Here is a 13,769-nt window from a genome sequence, read left to right as displayed (position 1 = left end):
TTCTAAAGTTAAACAAGGTCCAAAAGATCACATATGCTCCAAAGTACCCTTCCTTGAAGATCCCTGGTCTTCTATCAGCTTGGAAATAGAATGTCCTTTCTTAGATCAGGCACCAGATGCAACAGCTGGTTTCTGTTTAGGTTCTTAGTGCGTAAGAAGTATGCATCTTGAGATGTCAGAGCCGCACTTCATAACATGAGATGAATGAACGTAGAAACACAGTAAGCAGGAATGGCGTGTGTGTGTGTGTGCGCGTGTGTGCGTGTGTGTGCGCACACGCCATCAGTCAGTTAAGTGAAAGAATGAAAGAAACAGGCCACAATGTTTACCCTGTTACATTAGTCATTCGCAGCCCAATACATATAAATGTGTATTTGGTTCAAGTGAGTTTAATGCACCTATGGTATGGCTCCACTACTGGAGGATTTTGTCAGCTGGAGAAAGGCACAGTCGGGGAAAATATACAAAATGAAATTATTTTTGTTGTTCAAGATCCTTGTACAGTTACTGTTCAAATTTCCTTTTTGCAATCTTTAGACTACTGGTTGTTAGAGGGCAGACACCATGGTTTGGGGACCACCTCAGAGCCTTTCTAAAGGACATCTTCAGTAAATTAAAATAGAACAGGAAACCTCAAGGCCATCCCTAGTGGTACAGTGGATTAGAACCACAATCGTCAGTAGCTGCTGACATCCGCAAATGACACTGCACCCTTTCGCACAAGCTCACACTACCATCTAGGAAGCACTCTTGCCAAATAACCCAGTCTAAAGTGGTTCAAGCCTCTCCCTACAACTACGAATTTACAGAAAATATGTGTGGCAGAGGAATATACTAAATGTCATCACGGGGAGGGGCACTCACCAAACACACTTACCCCCAAAACCTCAGAATATAGACACTACTAAAGCAACCAACATGATTTCTCCAACAAATCAACTGCAAGAGGGTGAAAATGAGAGGAGAAACATATATTCAATCAAATTTAAAAAACGTGTCAACAAATGCAATGTGTAGATCTTGCTTGAATCCTAATTTGAATAAGCCAGTAATTTAAAACATTATGCGGTTTTGTATGTCCATCGATAGATGCATGGGTAAAGAAAAGTGCTATTTACACACAATGGGGCTCTATTCTGCCACAAAGAATAAACTTGAGTGATTTTTAGGAAAATGGATGCACCTGGAGACAATAAGCTTAAGTGAAATCAATCAGACACACAAACTTAAAATACCACATGATCTCTCTGACAGGAGAAACCCAAAATATAAAGAACAAAATAAAAGACAGATAATAGAGAGCATAGATAGATCTTTTTCAAAAAGAAAGGGGATCAGGAGAGGGAGAGAAAGGGGAAGGAGGGAAAGGAAGAGGATGAAAAATAAATTAAAGTGTGCTATTACATGTATCAATTCCCCAAAAGGAAAATAATCATTATGTACTATAAATACATATCAATAAAAAATTTAAAGATAATTTTTTTTAAATGAGGCTATGTGTCAGGGAAATAGATATACTCAGTTTTTATGACATAAAGAAGTTAGTGATATTAGGTAATAGACTTTTTGGCATGAAAATGGCACTGTGGTTTTAAAAATAGAATCCTTATCATTGAGGATCCACCTACATCTTTATGAATAAAAGAATTCAAGTCGGAATAATTCAGTACACTAGGGAGGGCTGTTAATGAACAACTTTGATCATGATAGGTCATTACTGAACCTGAGTGATGGAAGCGTATGGGTTCATTATACAAATCTATTTTTAAACATGTTCAATATTTCCCATAAATATAAAATTTTAAAAGAGACGAAAGAAAGGAAGAAAGAAAGAAAAGCTAAAAGAAAAAATCTGAGTCATAAGATGCGAGCTGGAAGAGACCTATAAAATTGAAATGCACTGAGTCATATTCCTCAAGAGATTATAGACTGTTAAAAACTACATACAAGGCATTATACATTGGAATGTGTGTTAACAGTTAAGAGTGAAAATAGAACAGAAACACCATATATAATTTTTAGATCACTATATGAAAAAACTACACAGAGAAAACTTAATCCAACTATACTTCAAAAGGCCTTCTTCATGTCCCAAAGTCAGGCAAATAATATAAATATTCCACTTTTGCTTTTATATGGACCAAGTTCCTCTTTAATGCATATGTAATTTCTTGGAATCTGATGTGAAATGACCATCTCCCTTGCCATGTTTTTTTTCAAATAGGTAACCAACGGTCCCAGCATTCTTGACTGAATAACTTACCCCTTTTCTGTGGACTGCAAATGCCAACTTTATTATATGTTCAATAATTATACACACTGGAGTTTGTCTTTGGGCCTTACGTTTTGTCCCACTGATCCGCCTCAAAGTATGGCACGAGGGGTTTTAATTATAGCAGCTTCATAACATGCGTATCTTGGCAGGGCGAGTCCTCCTTCGTTATCCTCATTTCAAACATTTTCTTGGCCATCCTGCATGTTGATTCTTCCAAGTGAACTTTAGAATCAGTTTATCGAGATTTAAAAAATACTAATGGAATTTTTATTTGAATTGTATGTAAGCCATCAATACCTTCTAAACAACCCCGGGATCTTGATTAAAACTATCTTACATTTAGAAATAAAATTCAAGGTAACTGATATTTTTACAACGATGGGCAATTCCATCGGAAACTGACTGTTCCCTTGTTAGAATCTTACTTTATCCCCCTCGTCGTTAGTCATTCCTTTTTTCTGGGTTCCTGTGTGTTCCTCATTTAGTACAATCTGAGGGGTTCTCTTTCTATGCTATTGTGAACTGACATGCTGTCTATTGTTCTCCTCATTGTTTACAAATAACAAAGCAGTAGAATTTCGGTGCACTTATTTTGTAAGCATTCTTTAGCTCGGTGGCCATTCATCCTGGTACGTCAGCTTCACTGGATTACAGCACCTAGCAGAGAACTGAAACACAGTTATGGGCACATCTGCAGGGTGATTCCAGAGATGACTGGCACACAGGTCAGCAAGCCAGGGGGCAAGACCCACCCCGGGTGTGGGGTGGAAGAGAAGCAAAAGAGGAAGTCAGGGCATTCTGAAGACCTCCATTCTGCTTGAATGGGAGCGTCTTTTGCCCCTGCCACCTGCAGACATCAGACCGCGGTCTCTTCAGCCGTCTTACACAATCATACAAGCAGCTCCCAGGGAGCTTCTGGGCCTTTGACCTTGGAATGTTCCTGTATTTTTGACTTTTCTTCTGAGGCTTCCAGTTTCTTGGGTTGAGCAGCTACTGGACCCTCTGGTTTTCCGGCATGCAGGCGGCCATGATGGACTCCTCTACCTCTCTGATTCTGCAAGCCTACCTAATACATCCCCTAATATACATATATCCTACTGAATCTGTTCCTCTAGAGAGCCCCAACCAACACAAGCTCAGACTCCTACTAGTTTTTTGTGAGTTTTCCAGATGGAACTTCACCGTCCCAAATAATGTTTTCTTTTTTCTGACAGCTACGTCTCTTCCCCCTCACCTTACTTCCACACTTAGAACTTTCAGAGCAGTGTGGAATAAAGGCATGATGGTGGAGACCTGCCCACTCCTCGGCTTTCCCCAGCTGTATCGCTTCCCTTCTCTACATCCTGACCTCACAGATGGTTTTCTCTCTCTTCTCAAGCTAACTTTTGTAACTTGTATTTTCCTTGGAACCCTGTGCGGTGTTCTTCTCAATATGCTCATGCTGCACACCTTATCGAGGACGATACTAAGCTTTTGTTCTTTTTCTGTACAATACCGTTAGGTGGTCTCTCTCTTTATTGTTTTCCAGAAGTTCTTCTCTTTATTGTCTATGCTATCGTTCTGAGATTTCAAAGAGCCAGATCACGGGTGTATTTATCAATTCCACCCAGTTCTAGCCTACTTTATTAACTGCTCCTTTTGCCGCCTGTCCCCCGACATATGTGCATTAGCATTACTTACTTGTATTTGTCTTACTTACTGGTTAGGAATATGAATTCTAGAGTCAGACGGCCAAGTTCTGATTTTGCATTCATAATTGCAAACTATAACATTTGAATACATTATCTTATCTCCCTCTGCTTCAATTTCTTCTCTGAAAAATGAGTGGTAATAATAGTTCCAAATAATGGCGGCATTGTTAGAATTAAATGAGTTAATCCACGCACAGCACTTGCCCACCACACCAGGAGTGTCTACCAACTGTCTGCTGCTATCACATACTGCCATTTTCAAAGCTGCTGAGTTTACAGTTCCATTCATTTATTCCCATTCCCCTTCATTAAACATTGAAAGATTTGAAGGCTAAAAAACTTTAAGTACAATTTTGGCTACATTTTGTGTCTTACATTGAGTGTCACTGTTAAGTTTCTAAGTGGTCCATTATTAAGGTTTACATTCTTTCCTTGACCCAGAGCTATTTAGAAAAGCTTTTCCCTCCCTATTCAAGTAGTTGCTTTGTTCTTCAAAACTTCTAAACTATCAGTTATGATCTTATTTCTACTGATTCATTTTCGGGTGGCGGTATCTTTCATTTCCTAATGTCTACCGCAAGTCCTGGTACCTAACTGCTAGTGAAGAAATGCTCGGTGGATGAGCGAATGGAAGAATGAATATCACCTTTACAGAAAATAGAAGAAAGAGAAGAAAACATTGCCAACTTTGAGCCGGATGTCCCTCCCCGGTGGTCCTCCTGCTTTCTGCTGGAGGTCATAGCATCTGGACCACTGATAAGGTCTCTTGAGGCAGCTTTCTAACGAGCCACAGACATAAATAATCCATCCCCACTGATGAGGAGTCGCTATGCCAAGTGGCCTGGCCATCCCTGTGTGTACTCCAGGGCGCAGCTGGGAAGACTTTGGAAACCGCTGAGACTCTGCTGCAGGTAATTCCCCCACATGGCATGTTTCTGCAAAGTTGCGCAAATCAAATTCCCCATTAACTAAAACACTTCAAAGAAAGAAGCAGGCCTGGCTATTTTAAGCAACAAACTACATCCTTTTGTGATACAAATAAACACCCCCTCATCTCTGTTTGGCAATTCAGGGTAAGATTAGCTTTACTGAAAGAAGAGGCAACATTTACTGAGCTGCTGAAAACCGTACCGGGGCCTGTTTTCACACAGGTGCCTTAAAAGCCAACAATCCCTCCACCTTTCATGGCTTATTTAGTGACTCCTTCTTGCCAAGGTTTGCACACCTGCACCCTACAGACCTCTGAACCCCTCTATAGACATGTTTTATTGGGGCCACAAAACAGGGTCTCACATAGGGGCCGGGTGAGTAATGAGCTGTCAGGGGTAGGTAGGGAGATCGACACATGGCCTGTTTAAAAGGGAGAAATGCTATTCAGCCCAGCCAAGAATGAGAAAGGGGCCCCAAGCTCTACCCCTCTCCTCTCCTCCCTTATTACATACAAGCTCATGAAGGTCACATGCCAGCTGTGCAGCCATGTCCTAATTCATGGAACCTGTGAGTATGTTACTTCGCGTGGCAAAATGGACTCTGCAGATGTGATTGCGGACGCTGAGATGGTGCATTCGGTTGACTGCTGGCGCAGACCCAGTGCAGCCACTCAGCTCCTTACAGCAGGGAGGAGGAGAGTCAGCCTCAGAGCACGAGACACTAATACTGGAAGAGAACAAGAGCCAAGGGGTGCAGGTGGCCCCTAGAAGACAGGGAAGGCAGGGATCAGTCTGTTCCCTCGAGTCTCCGTAAGAACTGCGGTCTTGCTGACACCTTGATTTCAGACCTAGAAGACCCATCTTCAGAATTTGGCTCTCCAGAGCTATAAGATAGTAAGTTTGTGCCATTACTGGTGCCTATACTTGTTTTAATTTTTGTAGCAGCATTAGGAAACTAATAAACCAATCAAGGATCAGAATACCAGATATCACAGAAGCAGCAGACACACTGGGAGTCAAAAGGCCAGGGAGCAATTTCAGGGAACTTCCCTGGGGTACCTGCCCCAAGAGAGAACTGAGACCCCAACTCTGCTTCACGCTGCACCCCATCTCTAAACTCTCAACTCTTAACCAAAAAGTACTTTCATTACATTCCAAAGAGAAGTAAATAAAGTCGCCTGATTACATTTTTTCTGGAATACTGACATCCCTGGGGAGCGCTCTTTGCCTCTGAACCCACATCAGCCTGACAGAAATTCCAGAAGTAGCTACAGGTATCTTTGGTGGGTGAAATAAAATAGAGAAGAGCCCTCAGCATTTTCCTAGGCTCTCGCCTCTCTTTGGGTATCATAAACCTTCCAGCCTTTTTGAGAGAGAGCCATCATCCGCAGGAGTTATTGGCTAACGATCGGCAATCAGGTGGACCTTGTTTTGAATCTTTTTTTTAACCACTTACAGGGGTAAATTTTTAAAAATGTATTATATTAAAACACACATTGCCACTAATCCCCCTCAAAATATTCTTCCTCCCTTCAAACACACTTACCCATTGGTCTCGACCCTTTCTAAAGCAGTTCTGGAAGTCATCTTTCATGAGTTTATTCAAAAGTTTTTTTAAAATGGCATAAATGCTGCAGCTGAGTGCCACTCAGTGGAAAGGCAGACTCATTAAAAACGTCATGGTGAGTTCTCCCCTACCTGAGGCACTCTGCAACTTCCGGCTCCTCCCCAAGGTCATAATGATGATGAAAAGTAAACATCTGACTTGACTCAGGATATCAAAGCAGCCACAACAGTGAGAAGGAAGACACTCACGAAAAGGGCTCCCAGAACTGCTGCAGAAAGTGGCAAGAACGATGGGATACATGTGTTTATAGCTGGGGGGTATTCTGAGATGGATTAATAACAACATGTCCTTTACTGTATTTTTTAATCACATTTTAAATAAGATGAAAGATATACTCCAGGCACTATACCTCTCTGAACCTAACTTTCTTCCTCCAAAATGGAAATAACAGTATTTAGCTCTTACAAGGATGCTACGAAGATCAAACGAAAACACGCTGGGTGGGAAGGGGCATCTGAGTCGGAGCTGCAAGCATGAGATCTTGCTTTGCCATGGATGGAGAGGGTCTTTCTTACCTCCTAGGTCCAGGTCCTAGAATAAGACAAAACTACCCTTCTCACTCTTTTTCGTGCCTAGGGTGAAGTGCAGCTCCCTCAACTGCCTTTGGGGACTGTCTCCACCATGCAATGCAGAAAGGTCTGGTCATGTCCAACCCCTGGCTTCACTGGCGTTAGCAGTGAGTTACATGGCCATGCTCCCGGAGTCTGCAGAGGGCTTTTCCACTGGAGATTTAACCTGAGCCTCATCACGATCCTCTGAGGAAGGGCTTATGATCCTCATTCTATCAGCAGGGACGCAGATGCTTAGAAAGGCGGCATGTGCCTGAGGTCCTTCAGCTAGCCAGCTTCCGTCTGAAACCAGGCTGGGCTTCCTGCGGAGCCCACATGCCCCACTTCCACAGTGCATCTGTATTCGTCACTCATCTCACTGTTCCTGGAGAAATCCTCCCCTGCTTTTCCTCACCCCCACCCTCCAGTTATTTGCCAGATCCCACTGATTCTTCCTGCGCAACAGCTTTCATGCCGTACCCTCCGGTACACCCCCACCAACGCCACCTCAGCTGCCCTCAACAGCTCAGAGATGGAATTTTTTGTACCAAAGCCTTAACTGATCTCCCCAGAGACTGATCGGCCTGCCTCAATATCTCATCTCCGGGAGCCAAAGTTTCCATAACCACAAAGGAGATAAGACCGGCGATGCCACATAGCTGTGAAGAAATCCAAACGAGATGTCATCTGCGAATCCATCGCCAGGGGTTCAGTACGAAGGAAGTTCTCACGCCAGGTTCATCTACTTTCTTCCACAGGGGAGAGCTTCCTGGTACAAGCGCTGCAGCCACACTGCCTGGACCAGCAGCTACTATCTCTTAGGTGACCTTGAAAGGGCCCACTAACCTTGCCGTGTCTCAGCTGCCTAGTGACAGTATTTCTCTCACAGAGGTGTTAGAAGGATTCACTGAGTTTCTTCTCAGCACAGTATATGGACACAGGAAGTACCTAACAGATGTCAGTGCTACTCCTTCCTGCTTCCTCCACCCACTCCACAATCCAGGAAAGTCGATCCTCTGAAGACCCAGCTTTGGTACTGTTCCCCACTCCAGCACATTCACAGGCTGCCTTTTGCCTGAATATGAGCCGTTCAACACGGTCCCTACTTGCCACATGGGGCTATGCAAATCTAAGTTAATTAAATAAAATTTAAAGTGCAGTTCTTCATTCTTGCTGGCTACCTTTGAAGCGTTTAAAACCCCCGTGGGGCTAGACGCTACCAGTGTAGACACAAGATTTTCCATCACTGTGCAAATCTGAATGAACAGGACTAGCACAAAAGGAAAGGTTCAAATACCCGAGCCTGGCATCCATCCATGCTATAACCACTGTCTAACTTTTCTTCTCTATCCTGTCCCTCCACAGCCTCCTACTCCTGCCAGGCAAGATGACCGTCCCTTCCTCTTATGCACCTTGTACGTTCTCTGTTCTGCAAATCTGCTCCACAAACTTATCGAGGCCAACAGTCCCTCACATCTAGTCCCAGCTAAAAGTTAAAGCAGAGAAGCTCAGTTCTCCCCCCATCAGACTGAAGACTTCATCAGAACAGAAGGGGCACATTCCACATGATTCAGTGCAGCATCCCTGTCAGACAGACGATGGTTCACTCATCTTTCTACCCTAATGCAGCGGCTGCAAACCCTCGTACTCACAGAAGCAGCCCCTTTGACTAAGTGAAGCAAGCCTCTGATGCGTTAGAAAAAGCAGAGTGGTGACTAGGTTGAACTGAAGAACTTACGCCCTTCCAAGGGGTACTTAGCTCCAGCCAACAGTGGTCCCGGGTCCACGGGTCCAGCATGGCCAGAGAGGATTTTTGTCAAACGTGTGTAGAGGCCATCCAAACATATCTGCATGTCACCAGTTTACAAGCTCTCAGACGGCCATCCTACCTCAAATATTTCTATCTTAGATGGCCAAACTACCTCAAATAGTTCCACCTCAGTCACTCACATTGTTGTAGCTAATACAGTATATCCCCAACCACAGAATGGGAGTAAGACCACCTGCTTCCCATGTGATTGTGAAAATAAGATTCCTATGCTTAATAAGAATATGAATGAATCAGTGAATGAATGAATGAATGGATGGATGGATGAGCAATGAATGAATCAGTGGTCACTCCTGTACTCAGAAACAGCTCATCAAAGCTGAGTTAAGCAGAAGGCGGCTAAGACCACAGGCAGTGGGCCCATGACTGGAAATCTGTAGGCAGCTGCCCCGACATGAACCAGCTGCATGAGTTCAGGTTCATTCTTAGCCCTGCGTGGCCAGCTTTCAGTACGCAATGAGAATTTCTTTTAAAAAGACTGTAGCATACATATGGTTTAAAAATCCAAACGTTACAATTGAGTATACAGTTGAGAATCACGGTTCTATTCCTTCCCAGAGGGAACAAGTCTTTCTGGTTCCTTGTGTAATTCTTTTGTAAAATCTAGAGCTATTCCCTCCATGTGTGAGCAATGCATGTCTAAATGCATACAGTAAGCCTTCCATGCCAAAAGGCTCCGCATCTTAGGAGACAATCATCAAAATTATTTGGAAAAAAACTGCACCTGTATCAAACACGTGCAGACTTTTTCTTCTTGTCATTATTCCCTCATCAATACAAAGGAACAAGTATTCACAGAGCATCTACATTGCACTGGGTGTTATAAGTAATCTCCAGATGAGTTAAAATATTCTCCAGGAATATTTGCATGGAGGCGACATGCAAGCACTACGCCACTTCACACGGGGGATCTGAGTATCTGCAGATGTTGGTATTCCAGAGGAGGTAGCTCCTTCAAACGGTCTCCTGTGCACACCAAGCACAACTGTGTAAGGAGTGAGATATCGCCATTTTCTTTTTGTTTTCTATTTTTCTTTTGTTACATCCATCTGATACCATTCTACACCACTGGTTATCAGCCCTGGCTACAGCTACCTGGGGAGCTTCCGAGGGGGAAAATGATCAGGTCTTATTCCCTGAGGCACTGATTTAATGGTACTTGTGGGAAGAGGGGACAGGGGCCGGTACCTCTGAAAAGCTCCCCAGATGCCTGAAACGTGCTAGGAGGGTTGAGCACTGCTACTCTGCACATGCCTCCAACACTTGCTTTTACCCAGATGAACACATCTGAGAAGCGGTTCCATACACCATCATATGGATAGGCTACTTCTGTTTACCCTGTTTCCTAAGGAACTCTTAAAGTTCTCAGGATTAATTCCTCCTGGAGGAGGGGAAGAGAGACTTCCATTGCTTAGCACCAGCCAAGCACTGAAAAGGGAAACAAGCACTGTGTTGTGGTCGGCAACCCCAGGAAGGGCGTGTTCTCATCTAGAATGTTAGCAGATCTACTAAATTAGCATGGTGCAGTAGCTGAACCAGGAACAGGTCAAGAACAGGCATCAGAAAGAAAATAAAGCTTTGAAAAGAAAGTTGTTCGCCCCCTTCACTTTTTGCTGAAACAAGTCTGGGGGAGCCAGACCCCTGCGCGGCACCAGACAACACAGGGAGACTGGTCCCGGCCCCAAGGCTTCTCCTTTTTTATCAGGCTGTGAGGATGGGGGCACCAGGACACAACGCCACTGCCCTAAGAGGGTTCATCACCTCCTTTCACCCGTCAGCCATTTCCAGCTCTAGGGCACTCAGACCAGGAGAAGGCCTGGCCCCAAAACCAAAGTGTGGTGGTCATCTCTTACTCCTGCTCGACAGCCTCCATCCTCTGGGCTTGCCCTTCGGGAAATCACCTGACTCGCAGCTTGTGTGAGTGCGCTAAGGCTGTCAGCTGATGTCTGATAACCACAAACGAGCACCGAGGTCCAACCAGATCGGAAGAACTCAACTCTGCTATATAATCCCCAAATTTCTCTTACCCTAACCCAACCTGGATTGTGTTTTTGTCTCTTGTAACCCACGAAATTCTCGTTAATAAACCAGCTGTAAGAAACTGGAGGATGAGCAGTGGAGGCCTCTATTTTTTTCCTGCATTTTGAGCATTCCTATAAATCAACCTTTTTAATTTAAGAATTTGGTTTGAAGAACACTCAACCAGATCAGTCCATGTTGATGAACTAAGAATTTGGTGTCTAGTGTGTCCCTTGGCAGTACTCCTGTAGATACTGAGCCTTCCAATACGTAGGAGATTGCTCAGGTGAAAGTGCCAGGAGATTTGACAGGTACCCTATACCCCTAGGAGCCTGCTACTCAAATTCCTCTTCAGTACATGCCTTTAGGATGGGCACACACACCTCACTGATGCAGCAGTGATTTATGCCATCTGCCACTATAGGCCTCCTACCTTTAAAGGTGAGAGAGAGTCCATATGACCACAAGGCCACACTGCTTCTTGACATGACGATTTGTTACACCCACCAAATTGTGCCTCCAAAGGTAGGCGACTTAATGCCCAGAGATAATTTCACACCAATCCCAGGTGCCCAGCTCACTTTAGAGAAGCAAGCACAAGTGAAACACCAGCCACAACTTCAAGGCATATAGCTAAGCAAATTCTGAACATTAAAGATTGCTGAACAAACATTGCAGGAAAAAAATCACCAAATCAAAGGCAAAGTCACAGAGATTACAGAGACCACCTGTTGGCTTTGCCTGCCCAGGATTCGCTCCTTGTTCTAATAACCGCAATGTTAATTTTTCCTTTGGGAAGTCGTCCTTCCTCCATTGTATATCGTCCTTGCACTGCTTTTAGCCAAGACTCCCAGCTCTCCCCTTGCACATGACCCAACAGCCAACATCAGTATATCATACCCTTTGTCCCTGGACCTTGACTCTGGGGCAGGGAGATGCAAGGATGCCTGGTAGTACCATGTGTATGTCACCCATCAGCTCCTGACGCAGGCTTCCCCACAGCTGCTCCGGACTCTGCTTCTCAAAGCCTGGAACTGCAGGTTTGTGTACCCAACACCCTTCCGTTTGGTTTTCGTTCTTTCAACAACAGGAGCCCACTGTTCCCGTTTACAAATGATCAAAGAGTCCAGACCAATTCAGACACCTGCTCACGTTCCACGCTGACGCCAGTATCCCGTCCAGGACACCCCGTGCAGCGCTTGCCAAACTTTTCATTGCACAGTTCCAGGGCAGGAGCCTTTCACCTCCAAAGGATGCCTTTAATATTAGAGAGTTTTTCCTCTGCACCAAAGTCAGGCTTCCTAGAAGGTCCCAATTCTAAGCTCTCTGGCCGCCTCCTCCTTTCGCTGGCTCGTCCTCCTGCCGCTGTTCTCCAGGCCCTTGCTCGCTAGTGGTGCTCAGCACTCTGTCCTTGGTGCTGCCCTTCCCCGCGCACATCTGCTCCCAAGCCCGTGCATCCGTCCACTACACTTCGGGAGCTCTGTTCACATTCACCTTTACCTGTGCAGCTCTGGGTGCAGAGTTCTCCCTTGAGACCCACACTCACGCATTCCCCTGCCTCCTCGGGAGGACTGTGTGGATACCAAACTGAGCATGCCCCAAAGCAAGTTCTTCTTCTGCCTCGCTTCCCAGGAGGTGCCTGTGTCCCTCACCCTGGGGCCACTCTCCCCTCCTCCCTGCCAACACCCACTCCTAAACACTAATCCTGTGCAGTCCCGCCCACGGTCACCACTCAAAACCAGCCCCCTGCCTTCACCAGAAGCAAAAGCAAAAACCAACAAGCCCAGTCCCTGCCTGTGATCTGAAGTTTGCTTTTTGTTTATTTCCTACCATCCTCTAGATCCTAGATCTAACATAATTTTCTCAGGGGAATCTTCTCCAGCCCACAATCCATGTATAACCCGCTTACTGTCTATTCCCACCGGACTTCTCTTCTCTAACACATTTGGTTATTTTCAATCATAAAATGGGAGTCAGAGGACACCTACCGATAGAGTTCCTAGGATTAAGGGGGACAACACATTAAAAACATTACAGGAAATATAAACTTTCACACAATAACTGGTGCACTGCAAGCTCACCCTAAGTAAGAGCCACTGTTATTATTATTATTGCCGTTTCCCATCATCACCAAGCCTGTCCCTCTCTGACTGTTATCTCCATCACAGCAAAAGAGCCACACATTTTGCTCCACACGGTCCCCCTGGGGTGGGCACCAATTAAGAGCTCAGTAGTATTTAATTGGGTGATTGATTGGTCAAGATTTGAAGCCAGTGACTATACACCATTTGGCTCTTTTTCTGTCCACGGTCTCTCCTTCAGCAAATACACGTTTTCATTTCTTCCCAGGACATTTTGAATAGAAAAGACAAAACCTTCTTACTATCATCCCAGATGTAAAATGAAAGTAAAAAGGTCCTCACGATGGGCACGTTCCACTTGAGCTTTGCTGTTATTGTTGCTACTTTTTTCTTTCTGTTTTTATTTAAATACACTTGGTATTGTATTTTATTTAAGTACACTTGATTAATTCTGAATCCCCTAATATTTCAATAGAATAAAGGAAATGTAAATGTTCCTCTACCTCAACTTGATGAGGCACAGTTTAATACATGAAAAGACATTTATTTTAGATGTACAGTTCGATGTGTTTTGGCAGACATATTACATCCATGTAATTACCACTACAGTGAAGACACAGGACGCTGGCGCCACCCCCAAGTTCCCTGGCGCCCTTTTACCATTAATCCTCCTTCCTATCCCCAGTCCTTGGTAACCACGGCTTCCCGTTACTGGAGACTAATGGAGCCACGGAGTATGTGCTGTTTTGTGCCTGCCTTCCTTCGCTTGAG

General features: G+C 44.5%; 1 protein-coding gene across 1 annotated transcript in view; it reads right to left on the bottom strand.

Annotated features, from left to right (window-relative positions):
* The window catches only part of Prkcb (protein kinase C, beta), a gene marked incomplete at its 5' end in the record, with an annotated part of 315,029 nt that overhangs the window by 185,689 nt on the left and 115,571 nt on the right, over positions 1–13,769 (bottom strand).

The sequence above is a fragment of the Chinchilla lanigera genome, unplaced genomic scaffold, assembly GCF_000276665.1.
Source record: "Chinchilla lanigera isolate Chin_1 unplaced genomic scaffold, ChiLan1.0 scaffold00092, whole genome shotgun sequence".
Lineage (NCBI taxonomy): Eukaryota > Metazoa > Chordata > Mammalia > Rodentia > Chinchillidae > Chinchilla > Chinchilla lanigera.
The sequence above is the reverse complement of the archived record's forward strand: the minus strand, read 5'-3'. Positions and strand labels throughout refer to the sequence as shown.